This window comes from Talpa occidentalis, unplaced genomic scaffold, assembly GCF_014898055.3.
Source record: "Talpa occidentalis isolate TD23 unplaced genomic scaffold, MPIMG_talOcc4v2.1 talOcc4.4, whole genome shotgun sequence".
Lineage (NCBI taxonomy): Eukaryota > Metazoa > Chordata > Mammalia > Eulipotyphla > Talpidae > Talpa > Talpa occidentalis.
This window is the reverse complement of record NW_023604295.1, coordinates 126,599,473-126,625,322: the sequence shown is the minus strand read 5'-3', so window position 1 is coordinate 126,625,322 and position 25,850 is coordinate 126,599,473.

Below are 25,850 nucleotides of genomic sequence, written 5' to 3'. Positions count from 1 at the left end.
AGTTAGTAACTGATTTAAACATTTTCCCAAACAGAGACTATATGTGTTTGTTTCTTAATGGTCATTTATTTATCAACTACAGGTTTTAAAAAGGTGAATTAAAACAATTGTATGTTATCTTTTAAATACTGTGAATACAAAAGGCACTAAATTAAGTATACAGATGGCATAGTTTATATGTTTGCATGCCCTGTATTTGTGAGATATCTTTGCATCCCAGTTTTTTTCAGAATATATATATATATATATATATATATATATACACATGGTACATTTTCTAGTAACAGAATAAAAATTGGCCATGAAATATAATGTTTGCTTTAAATAATAATTGATCTACTTTTGGTTTTTTTAGAAACCCGCTTCTCCCCTCCCCTCAGCTAGGAGAAACTACATTTTTTTTTAATATTTAGTTTCAAGCATGTTGCCAGCTATATTCTATAGTTAAGCATTTAAACCTTATAATATAGAGTTTTGTTTGCTGCTCTTCTTAGTGTCACTCTTTGAAGAGTATGCTTTTCCACTCTGTCTTGTGGGGACCGATCAAGAACAGAAGAGGTTAAAGGCGTCCACCCATCCAGCAGGTGTGCAGGTAGAAGGCTCCATCTTCCTTTGTTGGGGGTTCTGAAAGTGCAGGTGTTGAACATCAGCATCATCATTCTGTTTGATAGTTAGGCTTTGTGTGTGTCAGGTGGGGACATCTATACTAAATCTGAAGGGGAAAAAAACCCTTATAACTTTGTTGTCTAGTCTGAGAAGTGTAAAGCAGGCTTTTTTTTTTTTTTTTTGACTGGTTTTAAAGCTGAAAAGATTGGTGTAGCTTTACCTGTCAAGCTTATAGGTAAGAGTCTTGTTTTAACTTGACCATAAAACAGGTACAGTTTATTCCTTACGGAAAAAAAAATAAACATTGAATGGTTTTAAGTAGAACACTAGATATTTCTAGCAGTTAACCAAGATGGTTTTGCAAAGTGAGTACTTTATTGTGAATGGAAAATATATTAGCTTGAGGCACTTCTATTTGTTTAGATCCTTTGGGTTTTAACTATAATTGTGCTTTGTCTTTTATCACACTCTCTGTCACCTTAAATTAAGACGTATGTAGTACCAGGTCAGAGGCATTAAAGAAAACTTCCCTTTAAAACAGAGAAATTATCTTTGGTATCTCTTGGCTGCCCTGGCTTCAATCTGGTTGTCACTTCTGCTCCATGATTCATTCTGATAATGTTAACCAGCTGTTGATTTATTGTTGCTGCAGTTCATTGCAGCCTTTCTGGTTCTTTCTGAAATAGCCAAAAAACAATATAATAATGATTTTATATTCTTTATACACAAGTATGTTATTGTTATTCTGCAATCTAGGTGTGAAAGTACATCCAGCATGCTTTAAATAACTTTATGTCTTAGCATAACTCCACTGGAAAAATAGTTTTTGCATTTGCAGCTCAGTAAAAGTATTGGGAAAGTTGTTAAGGCGCCGTAATACCAACATGGAACACACGGATTTTCCTAAATATCTCAGCATTATGTGTTCCTTTTATATAATCCGTTAACATTTTTGTTTATATCACTCAAGAGAAGAGGCACTGTGGCTCAACAAGTGTCAATAATTTGGTAAAGTGAAAGGCAGTTGTCTCCCCAATTAATTCTTTTACCTTTTAAGTCACAGAAATTGGTAGTACAATCAAGACATTTTACTAAAGGATTCATTTAAAAACATCCCTTACACATTCTAAATATTAGACCTGGCTTATGTACAAATTAAATATTGAATACTCTAATTAAAATTCTCATGTCAAGAATGAATAACAGGGCCTCCCCTGGTGGCGCAGGTGTTTGAGCGCCGTGCTGTGAAGCCATCCGCAGCCTCTGAAGCACCAGTTCGATCCTGGCCTGCCGGCGAGGGTCCCACATGGCGCAGCAGACCATTCCTGTCTTGCCCACTGCTCCCCTCAGCAGTGTATTCCATCAGTCTTCCTGTTCTGTTCCCCGCTCTGTCTCTGGTGAATCCTCTCGCCCTCCTGCAATCTGGCCTGTACCCTGGTTCTTGTGAAAAATTAATAAATAAATCTTTTTTAAAAAAATGAATAACAGTAAACATTATAAAACAACAACCTATTATCTATTTCAGGCCTACTCTATGCCAAGTAGCTACTTTAATCTTTATACTGAGGGATTACTTAAAGTATAAGAATACTGAAAACAGAAACATTTTAAATAACTTGCAGCCACCCACCTGAAAATTGAAAACTGAAATTTAAACCCAGACCCATCTGATTCTGTTTCTCCCTCCACCTTGGCACTTGCTTTTTCGTTGAAGAGAAAAAAAATCTGTTAGCAGGAAGAGCAGTATTGTGTGGTGTTAGAATTAATTGTACTTTCAGGTTAGAGTATATTTTTTTTTGTTTTATTTTGTTCATTTGGTTTCTATCTTCAATTTCCAAATATGAATCATATCATATGGTATTCTGTCATTCTCTAACTTGTTTCACTTAGCATAGTACTCTCAGGTCCATCCACATTGTCATAAATGGCAGAATTTCATCCTCTTTTAATAGATGAGTAGTTTCCATATACCACATCATCTCACCCATTAATCCATAGATGGGCATTTCATCCTAATTGGAACCTACTTTACTCTTTTAAAAGATTTGTTTATTTATGCGTATAAGAACTGGGGTACAGGCCAGAGATGTGCAGACAGATTGACTGAAATACACTGCTGAGGGGAGCAACGGGTGAGTCAGTAGAGGTCTGCTGCGCCATGTGGGTAGCTCCCTGGCCAGGGATCGAACTCGTGCTGCAGTGGTTGCAGATAGCATCATATGTTGCATCTTAACCCCTGTGCCACCAGGGAGGCCCTGGAACCTACTTTATATTCTAAATAATCTTTCCACTTCTAGGTTTATATTGGTCATTGTATGACTACCAACTTCATTATAATAGATAATTGATTAATCTAAATGTTATAAAAACATTAGCCTCAGTCAAGGTGTCATGTAACTTCTAATTCCAAGTCACTCTGTTAAGCACTTCTTTCTAATCTTAAAAGTGGCTTTTTGCTGACCGATCTTATTATAGCTATTTAGCCAAGTTTTAGTAGCTTTTGTTATGAAGCTTATATACAAACTCATATTAATGTATTTAGTTATATCATTACAGTAATACAGTAATAAGTCTCTAGTGCATTCTAGTATTAGGATTGCCAAGTAGATATTAAGGCCAATGCCAGAAATTTAAGGTATATGACCATATTTTCCTTACAGAAAACTAGATATTTATCAGTGTCAAGAGGTTATTTGAATTATGACTTTGCAAGATATTTTTTTTTCTGATTTTCTCTCCTAGACTCGTCTTCAGTACTTCTTTAGGAAATATTATCTTTTCTCAGTTGCTCTCCAGGTTACTCGGAACGAAAATGATGTGTTAGTCTCAAGTACATTATTTTATATTAAATTATTACATAAAATCATATATAGAACAGAAATGCCTTCAGAGACTATGTAACCAATAGACTAGATTAGATTTATCAAACAGATCACATTTTAAAGATACATTTATAATTATATGGCTCAAGATCCAAATAAATTTAATACATTATGATTAACCAAAATAGCTCTTAAAAATCTCAGATTCTTCATCCTATGCAAATGTCCAGTTTTATAGAGATATAATTGACATAAGATGTACAATGTGTTATTAATACACTTATATATTGCAAAATGATTTCAACCACAGCATTAGCTAGTACCTCTATGACTATCACATATTTACATTGTTTTTGTGTGTGTGTGTGTGTGTGTGTGATGTGAATATTCAATCTACTTTCTAAGCAACTTTCAAGCATAATACATTATTATTAACTGCAATCACCATGTGTATAATAGAGCAAGCTCCAAAACTTATTAATTTAATCATTAGAAGTTTGTATTCTGACCGACTTTCCCCCATGTCCAGATTATAGTAACTGCATAGTTAAATGTTGTCTTTCTTTGTCTTTCACCAAGACAAAGTTTTTCTTGAAATAAACTATTTTCATAAACCTATCATCTTCCCATTTTTGAAAGGGAGATTTGACTGTAAATCTGTATCATGATAAAAATAAGCACAAACGCAATGATGAAAGGCAATTGATGCAATTGCACAATAGAGAAAGGGAGAAGGAGAATGTGACTTCGCTACACTGGAGAGTATATTACCTTGGACCTGTGACTTTAACTGACTGTTACCATCTAAGCATATTTCTGTTTTGTAGGAGAATCTAGAAATTCACATTTTCTGTGAAATAAAGATTGGCAATGAATTTTAAAAAATTTAAAGGTACCATGCTCGATAGAATGAATTGAATAAAGCATACTGCTCACAGGTCTCCAGTTTGTGGCAACTGAGTTTATATTTCTCTTCATGTAATTCTCCTAGAGTAATGATAAATTGTCGATCAACCCAAGAAATATTTCACTTCTCTCCTATCTTTCCCCCTCTTAGCATTATTAATGACATTTTTGTTATTCCTTTTATGGAATATTTGCATGCAAGCATTAAGGTTTTGAGATTTTTTTTTTTTTTTGAGTCACAAATTTTAGAACTGAGTTAGTTTACTTTCTGATTTTATACAAGAGAAAAATGAGACATAGGAGTTCTTGAACTTTTATACATCTTATTTTTTTTATTTGGCCTGTAACATTCTTTCCAGAGAGTTTTTACAAAGTGAAAAATCAGTTGAGTTCTCAAGATTTGTAATGCAGTCTTCCTAGAATATATCTTTAAAAAAAATTAGTTTGTTTACTAAGGGTTACTGTTATTGCTATTGTCCAATTTAACCTTTAATGTCCTATCATGAGAAAACTTACGGGAAAAATTTGATCAGACCTCTATATAAGGAAAACCATTGCCTTTTTTCTTTAAAAGATTTTTCCTGGGCCTCCCCGGTGGCTCAGTGGTTGAGCGCTGGGTTGGGAAGCTGCCCGCGGCCTCTGAGGCACTGGTTTGATCCCCAGCTGCTCCCAGGCCATCAGAGGAGGGTCCCACATGGCGTGCAGACCTCTCCTGCCGCCTGCTGCTCCCCTCAGCAGTGTGCTTTGGTCTTTCTGCCTGCTCTGCTCCCCGCTCTGGCTCTGGTGAATTCTCTCACCCTCCCACGCTTCTGACTGTACCCAGTGCTTGTATAAATAAATAAATAAATCTTAAAAAAAAATTTAAAAAAAAAGATTTTTCCTGAACTTAATTGAGATACAATTGATATATAACAATGTGTACATTTAAGCTGTATTACATGGTCCTTTGATATACATATTTACTACAAAATCATTAACAGTGATATCCTTCTGTTAGTGTTTCTTTTCCATTTGGTTCTGTAATAATTATGTAATTTTTTTTATTTTATTTTTTGATTGCCTTGATTATATGAAGCTTCAAAAAATTTTCACTATCCAAAAAATTATATATTCATATCCTATTATTGGTATGAAAAGATATTCATGATATTATATATTTTTATCAAACAATAAGAACAATATCATTATGCTAAATATATATACATATATATATAACTAACATCTTATTTTTAGGAAGTATAATGCTAGAAGATTTCTAGAGTTATTTTCTAGAAGGATATTTGATTATTTTTAGTTAGTAAAATTATATCGTTTTTTCCTTCCTTTTTTGTATTATAAGACCTTTTTGAGCATTTTTAGGTTCTTAGCAATATTAAGAGGATGCTTTGGAGAGTTCCACATTTACTTCCTGCCCCGTACATGTACAGGCCTCCCTCCTTTATCAACTACACCCCTCATCAGAGCGTGATTTGTTACAACTGATGAATTTACATCAACATGCCATTATCACCCAAAGTTCATAGTTTTATTAGGGTTATCTCTTGGTGTGCTCATGCTTTGGGGTGTCATACAGAGTAGTTTCACTGCCCTAAAAACTCTATGTGTCCCACCTACTCATCATTCCCTCCCCTTGCCCCCTGGCAACCACTAATCTTTTTTCTACTTCCACAGTTCTGTCCTTTCCAGAGTGTCATATAGTTGGATTCATAGAGTATATAGCCATCTCAGATTAACTTTTTCATTAGGTAATTTGTACTTATGTTTCCTTCTCTTCATGGTTTTATTGCTCATTTTCTTTCAGTACTGAATAATATTCCATTATTAAGATGTGCCACAATTTGTTTATCCATTCACCTCCTGAAGAACATCCTAGTTGCTTCCAAGTTGCAGCAATTAATTGGGTGGGGTGGGGCAGGGAGAGAGGAGGAGTAGAAAATTGGGGGGGAGATTATGTTGGAGTATGGTAAACAATAGTGGGCAATTTGGTGGTGGGAAAGCTATGGTGATCACACCGAAGGGGAGAAATACTATATTGTGAAAAAATAAACAAGAATGTAAAAAATATATGCATATATACACATACATACTTACATACACCACACACACATGCTATCCAGAGACAAGCCACAAACCTGGAGAAAATATTTGCAAAAGAGATATTGTATGGAAAACTATTATCAAAGTATACAAAGAGTTCTGAAAACCCAACAGTTAGAAAACTACCTGATTAAAAATTAGACCAAAAACCTTAACAAACAACTCACTAAAAAAAGTTATGGCAATTAAGCATATGAAAAGATGATCCACGTTATAGGTCATCAGGAAATGCAAATTAAAACAAGATACTACTACATAACTATAAAATAGAATGGCTAAAATCCAGAACACTGATTGCCAAATTCTGGTGAAGTTGCAAAATTCACAACATAGTCACTTTAGAAGACAGTTTGGTAATTTCTTACAAAAACTAAACATATTCCTCCCAATGAACCAGTAATCATACTCCTTGGTATTTTTACAAAGGAGTTGAAAATTTATATCCACCTAAAATCATACACATGGATATTTATATTTGCCTTTCTGATGCAACCAGGGTATCTACTCTTATGATCAGCTTGGATTCTGTACTTGGCCTCTGGTGGCCACTAGGAAAGCTGGGACCAAATTAATTGACATTAGCTACTGACTTTATTTGCTAAAATTTCTCTGGGCGTTTTTTATTTTATCTGTAGATTCTCTCTCTGGTTATAAATAATTTTATTATTTTTCATAATATATGTATTTCTGTAAGCCAAACAAAATATTTTTCAGAAATATGGAAATATAAATAATATATAGCTCATATATTCACACTTATATATCCACATATGTGTATTCACACACATATATACAAGTTCACATAAAACAGCTCTTCAGAGTAGGTTTTATGCTATTATGATCTTCATAATTATCTACAATTTTAGTAATTATAATTTTTTTAATTAATTGTAATAAGCACTTAAACTACATTTTAATGAATCTATTTCTCCAGAAATAGATTTCTCTTTTGTTCATTGTACAAAGGGTGACTTATTATCCCAGCAAATTCTTATTATTTAAGACCAGAATGCTGTTTTCCAGGAAAGTATATTAAAAATTGTAGGATGGATATCTTCTTTGGGTTCATGTTCTTGGTCTTTAAAGTTCACCTGACTTGCCAACCTTAGATTACAGGGTTCTTAAGACAGGGATAATACTGCTTTAATATCCTCTATATGTTGTGTAACATTTTCTCACACAGATGCTTTAATAAAAGCCTTCAGTGACGTGAGTAGTTGGATTATTTTTATTTTATATGGGATGTTATGCCTATTTTCACTAGACATGTCACTAGACATTGTTGAGAATTTGTATTGTTCCAGGTACTCTGCCCATGCATCTTTTCATTACTTTTTCAATATCACAAAAATAGGTTATAAGACTTAGACTTGCCTGAGGTCATATAATAACTAGTGATTCCCAAGCTCCCAATCAAATTGCACCCCTCCCTTTCTGTGCTACTGCTTTTTCGGAAAGACTAACTTGGGGGATTAATCCGAATCAGTTTATTCTCACCTCCCACCTACCACCTCTGCATATAGACATTTAGAGTTCAGGTAAAGAAAAGATTTGGTACATTTGTAGAAGTCAATGTTCATTTCATCCAATAATGGTGTGATGAAGTGCTATATATACATTTGTCTCTATTCAACCCATAAAATTAAATCATTTAATTTAGATTCAGAATACTTCATATATTCCTTGTCAAGATATTTAATTCAACTCCAATTGCAACTGGTTTGGTTAATAATTTTGAGTATGAAACAGTTAAATTCCTTGTTAATTAAATATAAAAGTCAGAGAAGTTACCTTTACCTTAATCATACCCAATCTATGCTCCTGCCCTTTTTCTAAGGACTTGTGACTTTTTAATAGTATTAAATTTTTTTTTTTATAGAGGCATGTTTATTTCTTTATTTATTTGTTTTGTTTGTTTGTTCTGTTTACACATGCACTGGGTACAGTCAGAAGCGCGGGAGGGTGAGAGGATTCACCAGAGCCAGAGCGGGGAGCAGAGCAGGCAGAAGGACCGAAGTACACTGCTGAGGGGAGCAGCGGGCGGCAGGAGAGGTCTGCGCGCCATGTGGGACCCTCCTCAGGTGGCCAGGGAGCAGCCGGGGATCGAACCGACGCCGCAGAGGCCGCGGGCAACTTCATAACCCAGCGCTCAACCGCTGCGCCACCGGGGAGGCCCAGTATTAAATTTTTTAAGACCTACTCTTGTTTTGATCTATAAGACCGTATCTCTTTATATACTAATGGCAGATGATTCTATTGAAATAACTATTATTTATTATTGGTTTGCTGCTAAACAGACACTCATCTATTAGATTAATAACAGGTAATGCTAATATGATTTTAAAACGATTGATTATTAAAAATACACTGGCTAGTAACAAATAATTGACTTAGTGGCATGAGCAGATGTAAGTTTGCATTGCAAATTCCTGAAAGATAAGAACTTTTCTGGCTGCTTAATTTTTCCATTTTGTTTAACATCATGGCAAATAATTTCAGTTGCATGTAAATTGCTTAAATAAAAAGATTAATGTAGGAAAAAATAATTCCAGTCGACATTGACTTTCTTCCCTTTTTTTGTATTGTGAAAATTTTCTTCAGTAAGCATGTGTATTTGTATTATCCAAGAAAAGCAATCGAAACATTAGCTGTTAAATCAACTGGAAATGAACTAGTGAGTCTGTAGACCATGTCTTTGTGGATCAAGTTGTAGATGAGGTCGTTCTTGGAAAGAAAGTAGGGTTTTTGTTCATTTTTTTATAGATTGCAATCCGTTTACAAAAAAAGCAGCTTAAATACAGAATAAATGTTTAGCATACTGAGTTGAACTCTAAGAGGCACGTTTTCATATTTTACCTTTATAGGGAAATGACAGACCCCAATTCTATTATTTATTATGCCAACTGGACTGAAGATTCTTTTGGTGATCTCTGTTGAGATTCTATAAAGTTAATATAGACAGAAAGTATAAGAATATTAGATAGTTGTGGAACAAAATCTGGACCTATGCCTAATGTGTTTTTAACTGAAAGACTCAACGTGCAGTGATAATATCAGACTGGAATGAGAAAATTTGTAAGTCATAACTGGTAGACTTTATCTAAAAAAGTAAGAAAGAAACCAAACACCAATCCAGTCTTTCTTATCAATAGTCTAAAAATACATATTTTGATATTTATTGGTTCATCTTCAAATAGATACAGATGAATCTGTAGAAGGAAACTGTTAAAACAAGTAGGGGCACACAGGGATTTAAGATGATATCTCTAATGAAATACAGAGCTTCGGCACTGTGAGAAAATTAAGACTTGGGCCAAGAATCAAAGAGGAGCTCAATAGCCTTCAGAAGGCGTTTTTATAGTCTAGGATCAAGGAGGTTTCATCTGCTGAAGTGTCGAGGACTAGTAATGGTCTGTTAATCTATGAGGTGCTTTTATATTGTTTTCTTTGTAATTCCTGAGACTGTTAAAGCTTAAGAGTAAGAGGTTGCAGGCTGGAAGTCAGATGTGCTCTAGATGCAAGGTGTCCCATCTTATTTCAGTGTCATGTGATGTTCAGGAGAGTGTGGAATGCTTTTAGAGTTCCCTGAAAGGTTAAAGATGTTAAACACTCTCAGTCATTTCAATCACATTCTGGGGGGAAAAAAAGTATGAGAATGAAAAAGGAAGATCTAAAGGCATAGTCAGCTGTTTAGTTATCTGAATTGAAAGTAACCACTACATATAATTCTTCAGATATATGATATTTGATTCTTCCATTCCAAAGTGACCCAGTGGCCAGTATAAATTTGATATATATTTGCATTTCATTTAATTTTAACATTTGTGGAGAGACAAAATCATCATAAATTTTGATGTTTTTAAAACTAGAATTTAATCTTAATAAAAAATGGTAATAAATGCTGGTGGTTTCCATTTTAGGTGCAGTGATGCTGCATCTTACTAGGGGCTAATTCCTCAAATTAGAGCATGCAAAATCACATGGAGTCAACAAAACAAAAATAAATAAACAATTATAAATCTGCAGGGGATGGATGGGAAAGGGTCAAATCAAGGGAGAAAAGGGCACGAGGGACTATGGTGATAGTGCATGGGTGAATTGGTGGTGGAAATTCTATGGGGACTACACCTGAGAAAAGAAAGCAAACATTGTGGAAAAAAAAAAAAAGAGCAATGATGTAAAATATATATAAATAAATTTTTTTCCTTTTTTTTTAAGATTTATTTATTTATACAAGAACCGGGGTACAGGCCAGTATCGTGGGAGGGTGAGAGGATTCACCAGAGACAAAGCGGGGAACAGAACAGGCAGACTGATGAAATACACTGCTGAGGGGGGCAGCGGGCGTGACAGGAGGGGTCTGCTGCACCATGTGGGACCCTCACCGGCAGGCCGGGATCAAACCTGCACTGCAGAGGCGCCACTTCACAGTGCGGTGCTCAACCACCTGCATCACCAAGGGAGGCCCAGAAGCTGTCCGCAGCCCCTGCAGTGCAGGATCCCTCTGCCAGGGAGATTCCCACATGCCATGGCAGACCTCTCCTGTCGAGCCTGCTGTTCCCCTCAGCAGTGTTTTTGGTCTGTCTGCCTGTTCTGCTCCCTGCTCTATCTGTGGTGAATTCTCTCACCCTCCCATGCCTCTGACTGTACCCCAGTTCTTGTATAAATAAATAAATCTTTAAAAAAAATACTTATTTGCAAAAACCAAAAGCAACCATAAGCACACAACAAAAATGGTGGTTTAAAAAAAAAAATTTTTTTGTGTCCTGCCTGTTCTTTTCATCTCTCCTAATCTCTGCCAGCCTCTGATCTTTTTAGTATTCCCATAATTTTATCTTTTCCAGAATGTTATATAATTGTGTTTATACAGTGTGTAGTCTTTCAGATCACCTTCTTTCTCTTAGCAACATACACTTAAGTTTTCTCCATGTCTTTTCATGGCTTGATAGCTCATTTCTTCTTAGCACTGAAAGCCTTAGCTCCACTGTCTTAGGATGTACCACAATTTTCGTTATCCATTCACCTACGGACAGATAACTTCATAGCTTCCAAGTTTTGGCAGTGATGAACAAATCCTCTATAAACATCTCTGTGTTGTTTTCTGTGAATAAAAGTTTCCATTCCTTTGGGTAAATACCAAGGAGTGTATTTGCTGGATTGTATAGTAAGAGTAAGAGCCAAACTTGTCTAAAGTGGCTGTACCATTTTACATTCCCACTAGCAATGAATGAGAATTTCTGTTGTTCCACACCATCACCAGCATTTTATCTTGTCATTGTTTTAGATTCTAAGACATGTGTAATGGCATCTCACTGTTTTCATTTCCCTAATGATATATGATGCCAATCATCTTTTTATGTGCTCACTTGCCATATCTGTATCTTCTTTTTTTTCTTTCAAGTATCATCATGCAGGCAGCTGCCATTCACAGAGAAGGTGACCTAAGGCGTAGAGTACCCATTAACATGGCTAATTAAAAACTGTAACTTGACACCCCCAACTGCTGCTTTCATCTTTCCTTTATACCATTTTTCTGCTGTTTCTTCAATAATGTATTAAAAACTTTATTCAACACATTTAAACTCTGCTATTTTACTCAGTTTCTGGATTTTTATTCTTGTTTGCAGATTTTCAAATATATAAATACATAATTTTCTGGGCCTCCCTGGTGGCACAAGGGGTTAAGTCTCAGCACTATCAAGCTATCACTCAGGAGTTGGATGCCCAGCCAGGTTGCTTACCTACATGGCGCTGCAGACCTTTCCTGGCTCTTCTGCTGCTCCCCTCAGCAGTGTATTTCAGTAGATCTACCTATTCTGCTCCCCACTCTGTCTCTGCTGAGTCTGCTCACACACACCCACACCGCAGCTCTGGCCTACACCCCAGTTCTTATGTGCATAAATAAATAAAAATAAATCTTTAAAAATAAATAAGTACATAATTTTCTTTTATTAAAAATAATAGTGAAAAAATAGTAAAACAAGGCAGATAGTCATTTCTATATCTTCCTTGGTGAGGTGTCTATTAAGGTCTTTTGACTGCTTTTCAAAATCAGATTGTTTTCTTAATGTTGGATTTTAAGAATTCTGTTTATATTTTGGAAAATAGTGATTTATAGTAAATAGCTTTTGCAAATATTTTCTTTTGCAAATATTTTCTACTGGTCTATGGCTTGTCTTTCCATTTTCTTCTTTCATAGAGGAAAAATGTTTTAATTTTATAGACCAATTTATCAATCATTTAGTACATGGATTGTACCTTTGATGTTTTGTCTAAAAGGCATTGCCAAATCTAGGTTTATCTAGACATTATCCATTGTTATCTTGTGTTTTACATTTAGATCTGTGATCCATGTTGAGTTAATTTTTGTGAAGACTGTAAGACCAACATCATGATTTATTTACTTCTTCATATGGCTGTCCAACTGCTCTATTACCATTTGTTGGAGATCATCTTTGCTTTATTGTATTGCTTATGCTTTTTTATTAGAGATCAGTTGATTGTGTAGTGTCTATTTCTGGACTGTTTTCTGCTCCAATAATCTATTTGTCCATATTCCACCACTATCACACTCTCTTAGTTACTATAGCTTTATAGTTGAGTCTTGAGTTCATGTATTTTTCAGTCCTGCAACTTCTTTCTCCTTCAATACTGATTTGGCTATTCTAGAGTCATTTACCTCTCCATATAAACTTTAGAGTTTGCTAATAATTGGCTAAGATTTTTACTGGAATGGCCTAGCACAGATAAAATTGGGAAGAAATGACATCTTGACGATATCAAATCTTTCTATCCATAAATATCTCTCCATTGAATTGTTGTTTGATTTTTTCCATCAGAGTTTTGCAGTTTCTTCATAAAGATCTTGTGTGTATATATATTTCAATTTATACTTAAGTATTTCATTAGGGGGAGGTGCTAATGTACATGATAATACTGTGTTTTAAATTTAAATTTTTTCATTGATATTATACAGGAAAGTGACTTTGCTATATTAATCTTGTATCTTGTAACTTTTCCATTGATGCTTCTTAGTTCCAGGAGTTTTAGTGTATTCTCCTATGGATTTTCTGCATTGAAAACCATGTCACGTGTGAATAAAGATAGTTTTATTTCTTACTTTCCAATTAATATACCCTTTATTTCCTTGTCTTATTACATTATCAAGGATTTCCATTACAATCTCGAAAAGAAGTGATGAAAGGGGACATCTTTGACTTGGTTCTTACATTTAGTGAGTTTAACAAACTTATCTCATTTGTCAAGGTGAATTTCAATAAGGATAACTAGAATCATCTCACCACCTTAAATGTCTCCACAGCTATCATCTACCCTGCAGCCATCCTTGTGGCTATTTTAATGCTACTCACTGTACTGACCAACATCTATGGTGGCCCCAATTAATGTCCATCTGACTGCTCTTCCTGTTTCTTTCCTTTTCTCAAATTCATTGTTGCCTGAATTTCCTTCAGAGATCACAGATAGTTCCAGGGGAATGTCAGCCTTTGGTAGATACCATAGCTATGGTATGGGAGTGTAGATGATATTGGGCATTTGCTTCCTGGGGTACCAACACCACCAGCAGCGGTACTGTCCCCTCTACATAAACCTAGGCATACTTTAGCTGTGAGAACTTGCAGGTGGAGGGCCTAACTGGTGCTTTCAGAGATTCTGGCAACCTTGGTGCCAAGTGTGGGGTATAGATGGGTTGTGTGACAGAGGTGGTGCTGACTGGTTTGCACAATGAAGCCTGGCGTTACTCTGCTAGGATAGAATTAATTTGAGAAAGCTAGAATGTTGGTGTGGGGTTAGAACTCTTAGAACTCAGTACAGAGGCTGTTTATTAGTATAGAAGTACTTTCAATATTGTAATAATCTAATAAGGGCATGGTTGAATATTATCTCTGCTTACACTGATCTGATAAACTTATGATTCTGTAGATTCCTTTCCCCGGGTTTTAGAATATTTGGGAAGACTCTTGAATTAGTAATTCCTCTAGTAACTACTTAAGCTGAAGCAGAGGACTTGGCAAGCAGAGGACTGGTGTTTCTTTGTTCACTAAACAACTTTTCTAAGAACTTAGTGTTTACAATGTCCTCTGCTAACTGCTATGAAAGTACAGAGATGATCAAGGGATGCCTACTGTCTTCCAAGCAGCTCATGCCATCTTTTGGTTGGCTGCATAGGAAGTTAAATAAGAGCTTAAGGAAGCTGGGCCTCCCTGGTAGCATAGGTGTTAAGTCTCAGCATTATCATCTCTACAGCCTGAGTTCTATCCACAGCCAAGGAGCTAACCCACATATGGTGCACCAGACCTCTCCTGTCTCGCTCACTGCTCCCCTTACCAGTATATTTCAGTAAATCTGCCTGTTTTGCTCCCCACTTTCTTTCCAGTGAATCTTTTTTTTTTTTTTTTTTTTGTGGGACCCTTGCTGGTGGCTGGGGATCGAACTGGCGCTACAGAGACTGCGGGCAGCCTCGCAACCCAGCGCTCAACCGCTGCACCACCAAGAGAGGCCCTCCAGTGAATCCTCTTACCCCCTGCACCTCTGGCCTATACCCCAGTTAATCTTCACACACACACAAAAATAAAATACAATGCACAATCTCATGCAAACACCAGGAATCATCATTGATTTTAGCAGGAACATAGAAAATGCTGCCATTTGTTTCTTCTCTGGCCTTTTGTGGGGACTGAGGTCCATGTTCTAGGGTAAGAGGGCTATAATATAACAGTTAGAGTGTGCTTTGCCTTTGTGAGCCAGACCCCTTTAGAGTGAGCATATCTGGGGGGCCTGGAATACCCTTTGTCCTGCCTGCTAACAAAAACAGCAGGTATTGTTCATCATACCTCAATCCATACAAGAGAAGCCACGAAGAACAGATGTTATTGTGCCAAAATTAGGGGACTGAGATTTTAGGGGGCACATATGCTCATCATCACTTCTGGAGAAAGGGAGATTGCTGTATTAACTAAGAATATACATAACTCTTCTCTGGGGAGAGGAAGAAGAGGACTTTATCCTGATCACTCTCAAACTTCTACAAGGAGGTTCATCTTTAAAACTTTCTGGAGGAATATGCTATCTCTAGCCTCCAAGGTTGTTTGCAATTCACACATCTCTTTGTTGAGAAGGGTGATATTGTATAAGAATATCAGTTGAAAATTGCCTTCCACCAGAAAGGAAAATTACAGGCCAATTATGAAAGTATGTGCACCAGCACTGAATGAATTACTAGAAATAGAACCCAGTGATATATAAAAAGAATAATATAATGTTCAAATTGGATTTAATCTGGGGTTTAAGCTTTGCCTAACATTGATTTTTATTTTTAAAAATAAATCAATTTGGGAACCTTATTTTTGACTAACACTGTGTAACATGGACTGGTTTATGTTTACATCATAAATCTGAAAACTCTATTTTCAAAAATTGGTTAAGGGCAGCACAGCACTCCAAAAAGAAGGGATCATGCAAGGTGAGCCCTGTGATGGTCTGGGCTCTTTACCTGGGAACATTCTGGACAGTGAATCAGGGAAAGGAATATGAACCAGAACAAGGTGTTCTCTCTCATTTGAAAAGACAGAAATCAGAGTTTGGGGGGAGCTGAAGTAGTTGGAATTTGAAGAAAAGTACTCTAGAGAACAGGAACAGAACTCAGAAAAATCTGTAGAGGGGTCCTCTCTAGGCTTTGTTGAGTAATGTGATATGTATATGTAGAGTAATATTGAGAAATAAGCTTGAATGCATGTTGTCCTATTCTTTCTGGCAATATTAGATCCTTCAGAAGAGTATTTCTTTAATAATTTTTACATAATGTATATTTACCATCTGAATTTCCCTTTTCTACCAAAGCAATATATGTTTCTGGTCCTAGATGTTTAAAAGTATGAGAATAATCCTAGCCCAGCAAAAGATCTTCTCACTTAGAGATGTTACTGCATGTTTACTTCAAAAAAAAAAAATAGTGCCTCTTTAAGAGAGCTCCAATTCCAAACCTCTGCTGAGTCCTTAAATCTCAAAGAAAGTTCTTCCTTAATCTTAAAACTGAGTTCAATTTTTTTGAGCTTTAAATGCCATGGTAATCTCTGTCTGGAATACTAATCTTTACCACTTGAGGGGACACTTAGCATTATGATTATTTGACAGTAGAGGTTAATCCTTAACTGTAGGTTTGTAGTTGGGGGCCTTCTTAGGAAAGGTACATTTTGGCAGGAACTTTAACCACAAATATTTAGGGGTTTTTCATTTCCATTCAGTGAGCATGTGAAATGTGTAGAGTAGATTATTGCAAGTACTTGTTTATTCTTTAGATGGCAAACTCTTAGAGGGCAGGGTCTTGTATTGTTCATGACTCTTTGCAATGTATTATGATTATAAATGGATAGTGATGAAATAATTGAAAATTTTGTGTTTTGAACACTTGCATTATTAAAAAAACTGGTAACATCTGAAATGTCTTTCATTTTGTTTTTGAGCCTGTAAGTGAAAAACAAAACACATGCTGGTCAATTATTAGCATTCCACTTAGTATATAATCTCAATACACAATATGTACTTAAGCAGCTTAATCTGTATTTGATGGTTGAGTAGCTGGTTTTAAGTGGTGACAACAAAGGTTGTCCCTTGTCTGATCTGTTTATTCATATCATCAGATTCCTTCTCTTCATTACTATATTTTCTGTAGTTTTGGACATGTATTTTCACATGTCACAGAAAAATAGAATGATAGAAAGTAATGAATACGGAGTAGATCTTGAATTATAGATCCTTAAGGGAGTCTATAAAATGAATCTAACATCTTAAATTTATGGATAAAGAAAGTAACATCCCAAGACACTAAGATATATGCCCCAGGCCACAGTTGGCTAATTGCAGAAACATTTCTAGAAAACCTAATCAGGTCACCAGACTCCCAATCAATTCTTCTTTCTATTGTATCTGCCTTTTGCATATGTTTAAATTGGGCCAAGTCATTACTCATAAGCATTCTAATTTTAACATTGGTTATAGGAAAGTTTTACAGGATTCAGTTTACCCACTTTAGGGCAACCTCTTAGGGTTACCAAGTGACCCTTGGATAAAGTCTTAGATGGCTTGACACAATTTCCATCTCAGTTTCATGAATATAATTTTAACCTGGGCTAGCTCATAGATTAAGAAACTCTCATCAGGGAATTTATCTGGATTCCTATTTCAGTTTAGAAAAAAAAAACACACAGCTTTAGTGAGATACCATTAAAACAAAGTAAACTTCAAATACTTACAGAGTGAATTTTGATAAATGTATATGTAGCACTCGTGAAAGCATCATCATTATCAAAATAATGAACTTATACATCACAACCAAAAGTTTTCTCATAGCCTTTTGTAATCTCTCCCTTCAGCTCCATCCTGTGTCACAACCCTGTGTGACTATTCTGCCGTCTGTCTATAGGTTACTTTACATTTTCAAGAGTTTTGCATCAATAAAATCATATAATATGAACTCATTTTTGCATCATTATTTTGAGGTTCACTTATGCTGTTATTGTATATCATTGGTTTATTTCCTTTTATTAGTAAATACTATTCCATTATTAGCTATACCACACTTTGTTTACCCATTCACCTACTGATGGGTATTTGGGTTGTTTTCAGGGTTGTTATTACAAGTAAAGTTACTATAATACTCATGTACAATTATGAGCATTCATATAGATATCACAAAGATATCTATTTTCTTTGTAAATATAGAAGCTTTCGTTTCCCTTGGAAAAATATCTAGGAATAGAATTAATATAACGAATGATGTTAATATCTTTACACTTATTTTCCATCAGTGTAACAGATGAGATAGTTCTTTAAAATTTTGCTCCTTAAAAAAACAATATTTTTTATTTTTTGACTGTTTTGAGGGTCCTTTTTTTTATTTGAGGACATAAATCCTTTATCAGATATCTGACTTGAAAAGATTTTCTCTTTATGTGGCTCATGTTTTAATTTTCTACATTAAAGTAAAATGAGAGTAGAAGTTTTTAATGAATTCTAATTTATACATTTTTCATTGATTAAACTTGAGATGTTTAAAACCTTTACAAAGTTGGCCAGTAAGATGTTAAGAGTTTATTTTTAATTCGGTTTTGACTGATCCCTTGTTACGTTATCCTGTGTTCTACAACTGAGGCAGAAGTGGAGAGTGTTGGGGTGGGAATCGTAGAGGGAGGGGGCCCAGTGGAGCATGGTGGAGGATTTTGGAGATACTGGTGAGGGGCAGGATTGTGGACGGTTGGCCTTACAACCCCCAGAGCAGATGCTAAGATGTAAACCAACTTTACTGCAAACACAATTTGGGAAAATACGTATATAACTTTTGCATAAGATATAGTATATTCTCTTATGCTTTCTTTTAAAAGTTCTATATTTTAGGTTTTACATTTACTTCTAGAATTCTGTATAATTATTTTCATATGGAGATCTAATTATTTCAGATTTTTTATTATAAAAAGCTTTTCCAACTGGTTTGCCTTGCAGTTTTGTTGAAAGTTAGTCGTCCAGAGCTATTTCTGGGCTTTCTATTCTGTTCCATTGATCTATTTGTTTATCTTTATGCCAATACCATACTCTCATGATTGCTGTAACTTATAATATGCCTTGGGATCAAGAAGTATTCACACACAGATTTTGTTCTTGTTTTTGAAAGGCTTTTTTTTTAAGATTTATTTTTTTTATTTACTTATGCATGCAAGAACTGGGGTATAGGCCAGAGGTGGGGGAGGGGAGAGGATTCACCAGAGACAGAGTAGGGAACAGAACAGGCAGATTCACTGAAATACACTGCTAAGGGGAGTAGCGGGCAAGACAGGAAAGGTCTGCTGCACCATGTGGGTTAGCTCCCTGGCTGGGGATCGAACTCAGGCCATACAGTGATAGTGCTGAGTCTTGAACTCCTAGCCACCAGGAAGGCCCATCCATCCGGTTTATTTTTGTGAAAGCCTTTTTTTTTTAAACTACACTAGATACTGTGAATTTCATATAAATGTTAGTATTGGTTTGATAATTTTTACCAGAAAAATGCCTCCTGGGATTTTATAGGGATTATGTAGAATCTTGAGTTCAGTGTAAAAAGAACATTCATTTAGTCACTCCTTTAAAATTAATATAAAGAGTAACCTTTATGTATCTTTTTGTGCTAAACTGCATTGTTTAAAAAAGGAGACAGTAAAAATAAGCTAGAAAGATTATAAAATAATTATGAATTATTATAATTATGACAAATTACCAATAGAGGATAAGTGGGATCATGTAGGATTTTCTCTTTAAGGAAGGGTAATAGGAAAATCCTTTGAGATGATGATACTTCAAGTTAAACCCTAACTGTTAAGGAGGACCTAACCCTGTAACTCTGGGAGGAAAGACTGTAACAGATTGAACCACTGGCAGGTGAATACAGATTTCCTAGAGTAGAAAAGGGGGAGGAGTTTACAATGCTTAGATCTGAGAGTGTGGGATGAGTAATGTCTCTAGAAACAGTTGGAAAGGAGCACCAGAACCATCTCATAGAGGAAATTATAAGAAAATCTGAAAACCCAAGCTGCTTTAAGATCTGAGAAGTTGCCAAGAAAAAGCCATTTGGCTGGCCATAAGAAAGAAAGAAATGTACTTAGAGTTACGCAGTCAAATTTTTGAGAAAATTCTTCCAAAATCTTTGTATGAGAGAATTGTACCTCTTGGCAGGGTAGACGCTCTCTGACAGTGTGTGTTGCTCATAGCTTTATTCCTTGTGCTTAGCACAGTGCCTGGCAAACAAAAGGTGTCTTTTTAAAATATACTCACTGAGTGGAGTCAAAAGAGCAGAATTTTCAAGAGGAAATCTTTTGCCTACCATGCAGGGACTTGCATGACTAACAGATGATAAAGGATACTTCCAACAGAGACAAAAAAATGAGTTTGAGACCTATGAAGAGAGAGATTTGGAAGGAGTAACCATCTTGATGATTGCTCCAGCACCCATGGCAACAAAGCTGACATTGTTGCCAAGGAAGAAAATGTAACACCAGGAAATGTGAGAACTGGCAGTCATTTGAAGAAGACTTGAGAGCTGCTGGGAGTGCAGAGTCTGGCCTGGACCATATCAATAGGGGCCTGACTGATTCCCTGTTTGCACCCTTGTTCTCCAGCGCCCTTTCCTCATAGCAGCAAAACAATCTTAAAACCCCCAGGGTCTAGCAGAGCTCTGCACATTATATCTGCTTAAATTATGGTAGAATAAATGATCAATGAATGAAGAACAGAAGAGATTCTGCAGTTTTCTCTTGATATCAACTAAGGCAGATGATCAGAAATTCCATTTTTTTTATTACGGAAAATTTGGAAAATAAAATAGAGGAAAGAAAAAAAGTGCTCATAATTCCAAAATTTGAAGATAATCGTTAATATTTTGTCTATTTCTTTTTCATTTTAAATATGATTTTGATCAGATTGCCTATATAAAGCTTTACTTTCTGATTTTTAGCATTAGTTTATGATATGAGCATAATAATGGCACATATCTCAATAAAATTGGTTATGCAAAAGGCTTAATAAATAAAATCATGGTCTTCTATCATCTAGAAATTTAATTTTGTTAACATTTTGAATTATTAGTGTTTCTCACTGTTCTTTTCATTATTTCCTCAAGATGTCATTTTTTATATTTTTCTTATTGCTATCCCAATAACCCCATAAAATTTTAATACCACAGGCGTAACTACATATCTATTTACCTCTGTGTGTTCATCTGTGCTTTATAAAGTCTCTACAGGAATCAGTTTTTTTTTTAATTTTATTTAAATTTTATTTTTATATTTCCCACACAATTACAACCCCCATATTTTGACCGCAAGCCCTCCTTTCCCCGCCCCCCCCACCCCCCATAGAGTGTCTCTGGTTCATAGTTGTTTGTTGATTTTGATATTTTCTTTCTTATAGTTATTCTTTTTCCTGGTCCCTTATTTAAGTTTTCTATATTCCTGCTATGAGTGAGACCATCGGTATTTTTCTTTTTCTTTTTGGCTTATTTCGCTGAGCATGATCCCTTCCAGCGCCATCCATGTTGCTGCAAATTGCATGTGTTTATCTTTTTTGAATGCTGAGTAATATTCCATGGTGTATATGTACCACATCTTCTTGATCCAGTCATCTATTTTTGGGCATTTGGGTTGTTTCCAAAGCTTAGTTATTGTAAATAGTGCTGCTATAAACATAGGGGTGCAGGTGCTCTTTGGAATTGATGTTTCTGTATCCTTTGGGTAAATACCTAGGAGTGGAATTGCTGGATCATATAGAAGCTCTATGTTTAGTAGGTCAGTTTTGTTCTATTGCCCTGGTTGAGAATGGGTGGCCTATTGCATGAAGACATTTCCTTCACTATGAACATGTATTTTTATGTTATTGAGATGTAACTGCAATATTGATTTCAAAGCATTCTTATTGAAGAGTCTTCTATAAATCTTAAATAGCTTATGGTATGAAGAAGATCCTGATAATGAACAGTAATAAGCTACTGGATAGTCTTTTCAAATTAATAAATGCTTTTAAACTAAAAGCTAACTCACTATGAATATGAATTTCAAAAATTAAAAACATTGACTGTGATAAAATACATATAACAAAATTTACTATCTTAACCATTTTAAAGTATACTGTCCAGTAGTGTCAATTATACTCACATTATTGCAACCAATCTCCAGAAACCATTCAGAAATTGAGCTTACAATTCTAGAAGCACCATTTAATAGAAGCACCATTGTATTAAACAGTTTCCCGTTTCCCTCTCCCCATGCACTCTGGAAACTACCATTCCACTTTCTGTGTCTGTGAATCTTGACTACTTTCAACAACCCATATAATCATCAAAGTATTTTTCTTTTTCTTTGGGTATTTTTCACTCAATATCCTGTCTTCAAGATTCATCTATATTGTAGCCTCTATCAAAATTTCCTCTGTGTTTTAAAGCTGAATTGTATGTCATTTTAGGTATATACCACATTTTGTTCATTCATCTTTCAATGGACATTTAGATTGGTCTAACTTTTGGCTGTATTTTAATAATGTTGCCATGAATATGAGTATGTAAATCATCTCCTTGAGACTCCACTTGCAATTATTTTGGAAATGAATTTAAATGATGCATTACATAAACACATTGCCCAGGGCACCTATAATAGCAGAAAAATAATTATCAACTGAGTTAAACACTGAAAGTTAAAATTCATAGTCTTTTTTGTGGCATTCTCCTGACAAAATATATTCCATCTATATCCCTGAGTTTGAGGTTCCAGCTGGTTAAGAACAATGTTCATAGTCTTACGCCATTTCTCCCATTATTTGAGTTATTGTTTTATATTTACCTGTGCTTGAAATACATGTCAAATAACTGAAGAAAAGAAAGGGCTAATACATTTGTGAGCCCTGTATAATGAGCGTGACTTTATCTCACACACACGTAGATTATGTTACAGGAAAGAACGTTCTTGGATCACAATCTGCTAAAATGACTAGATATTGTTCTATTGTTTTCAGATATTTAGTCTCACAAAACAGAAATTTGTGGCTGCTCTGATTTTATTGGCTTTATATAGCTGAATATTTGGAGTTTTTACTTTATTCTTCTAGTTCAAATATTTTGCTTCAATACATCTATTCGTAGGTTATAGTTCTTAAAGGAAATAAATTTGTGGGCCTCCCTGGTGGCTCCGGGGTTAGAGTCTCAGCACTATCAAGCTGTCACTGGCATGAGTTCCATCCCTGATCAGGGAGCTGACCCACATGGCACATAAAAGTAAGTGCATATAAACAGAAGAGTCCCATAAAATGCTTACCATGTTGGTTTATAAACAAGTGTGGCTTAACGTATCAGAAACTCTATAGAGTTCTAGTGGTGAATAAAGTAATAAATTAACTAAAGCTAGCTGAGTTTGAAACATGAATGTTCCAAATAGGAATTAACATTTGTGAGTTATTCATATGCACTATTTAAGAATTTGAAATAGATTGCCATGTATTATGAAAAACCCTGCAGCACAGGGGCCTGATATATAGGAACAATCAACAAATAACTTTCTTTACCTTTGTCCCATTGACTTCCCTCTTTTCCATCATTCCTTCTTTCTATTTGAATTTTGTCTAAGATTAAAGGTACATGCATAGGGCCTCCCCTGGTGGTGCAGCAGTTGAGCGCTGGGTTGCGAAGCTGCCCGCAACCTCTGCAGCGCCAGTTCGATCCCCAACTGCCAGCAAGTGTCCCACATGGCAAGCAGACCTCTCCTGCCACGCCCGCTGCTTCCCTCAGCAGTGTATTTCATCAGTCTGCCTGTTCTGTTCCCGCTCTGGCTCTGGTGAATTCTCTCACCCTCCCGCATTTCTGACTGTACCCAGTGCTTGTATAAATAAATAAATAAAATCTTTAAAAAAAAATAAGTAAAGGTACAGGCATAGACCCTAATAGCATATAACATTTTCCCCATTATGATGAGTGTTGCAGATGAACAATGCCTAATTTGTTAAAACATACACACACCTACACACATATGCTCTTAAAGATGAGTCCTTAGTTACTAATTTTTTTAAATTAATGAGAATGATTTGCTCGCTATGCTTATACTTCATAATCATAGCAATTCAGTTGTAAGCATGTCAAAAGCAATGTTATTGATTTCAACAAAGAAGACTACAAATTATACATCATGCTTCTTTATTAATATGAGTGACAGAGTAGAAAAATATCTTTGGTACTCCTTTTCCATCTTTATCATTTTTCTCAATACTAAAACTTTAAAATTATTCCATTTAGTTTTGATGTTTGAAAAAGCGCTTTGAACTTGGGCACTGAAAACTATATAGTTTGACTACTGTCCTTCCATACACCTTGGGTGGCTAACACATTAAACACCTCAGGTGTCTTGAAGAACAATCAGTGGACCATTAAACAGCTCTATCATGTCATAAAGCTATATTCCTGACAGCAGTTGACCCATACCATCATGATCCACCTTGCACGTCTTCTAAAATAACACTTCGACAGTTTTATGTACCCATGTGTAGCATGGTAATGCGATCTCAGAGTGTAGGGATCATGTTCAGCTCAGATATGTTGACCTGTGGTCAAACAATGGACAATATGTCAGTCACAAGATTCATTTCCAATATGAGATCTTTGTTTTAAATGATGACATCTTTTGGAATATGTCACTTTTGTGTAAATTTTCAGCTGAAATCATAATTTTGAGGACAAGAGATGGGTAAATGTATTTTTTAGTTCTTTTTGTTTTTTTTCTCTTAATGTGTGTACCTCAGTAAACTGCCAGTCAAATCCATGGAATTCACTTCATGCATATCTTTGGGAATGCTTTTGGTCATTAGAGTCAAATGAACGGGTGGCAAACAAAGTAAAGAGTTGTGACAACTAAGGTAGCATGGTAGGTGAATTGGGTGATGCACAATTGGTTGCTTTAAAAGATGGGTAAGATACAGGAGATAGGTCAAATAGGTTAGATGATGGTGGACAAAAGAGTTTAGGTTTGATGTGGAAGAAAAGATTCTTGAGAAGAGTAGAAACCTGACAAAAGCAGTATTTTAGGAAGATTAATAAAAGCAGTAGACCACAGGAGAACCTGAAATTGGAGATGATTAGAGGTAAGATGATTTAATTTTATTTATATACAAGTCATGATATGAAAGCCAGAATGCAGAAGGTAGATGATACCCAAAGAGGGAGAAGGCAAATTCAAGAGAAAATACGTGAAGAATCATTAAATTGGATTTGGCATGTAATTGCTTAAATGGATGGGCAGTAGAAGTCTACAAATTAAGTGTATTAGAATGTATATACCTAAATCTTTCTCCTTAAATTATATTTTGATAAAATAGCAAATAATATTAACATTTATTTTTAAATACTGGCCACCAACATCTAGAAAGTTAGAGAAAACATGTTACTGAGGAGAAAAAGGAATTGAGATTGAAAGTAGTGAACAGGGCCCCCCCTGGTGGCTCAGGAGGTTGAGCACAGCGCTCTGAAGCTGTCCACAGCCTTTGCAGCACCAGTTCGATCCCGGCTGGCTGGTGAGGGTCCCACATGTTGCCGCAGACCTCTCCTTTTGCACCCACTGCTCCCCTCAGCAGTGTATTTCGTCAGTCTGCCCGTTCCATTCCCTGCTCTGTCTCTGGTGATTCCTCTCACCATCCCACTCATCTGGCCTGTACCCCTGTTCTTGTATAAATAAATAAATAAATCCAAAAAAAAAAAAAAAGAAAGTAGTGAACAGAGATAATGACTGGAGAATAGAAACCACAGTCCCCTCTCTCCAATAGCCTTGAGATATACATAGTAAGTACCAAGGACTCAGAGGCTTTGATATTTTATCCCTCTGTCCATGAGTGTGAGAAGCCAGGCTG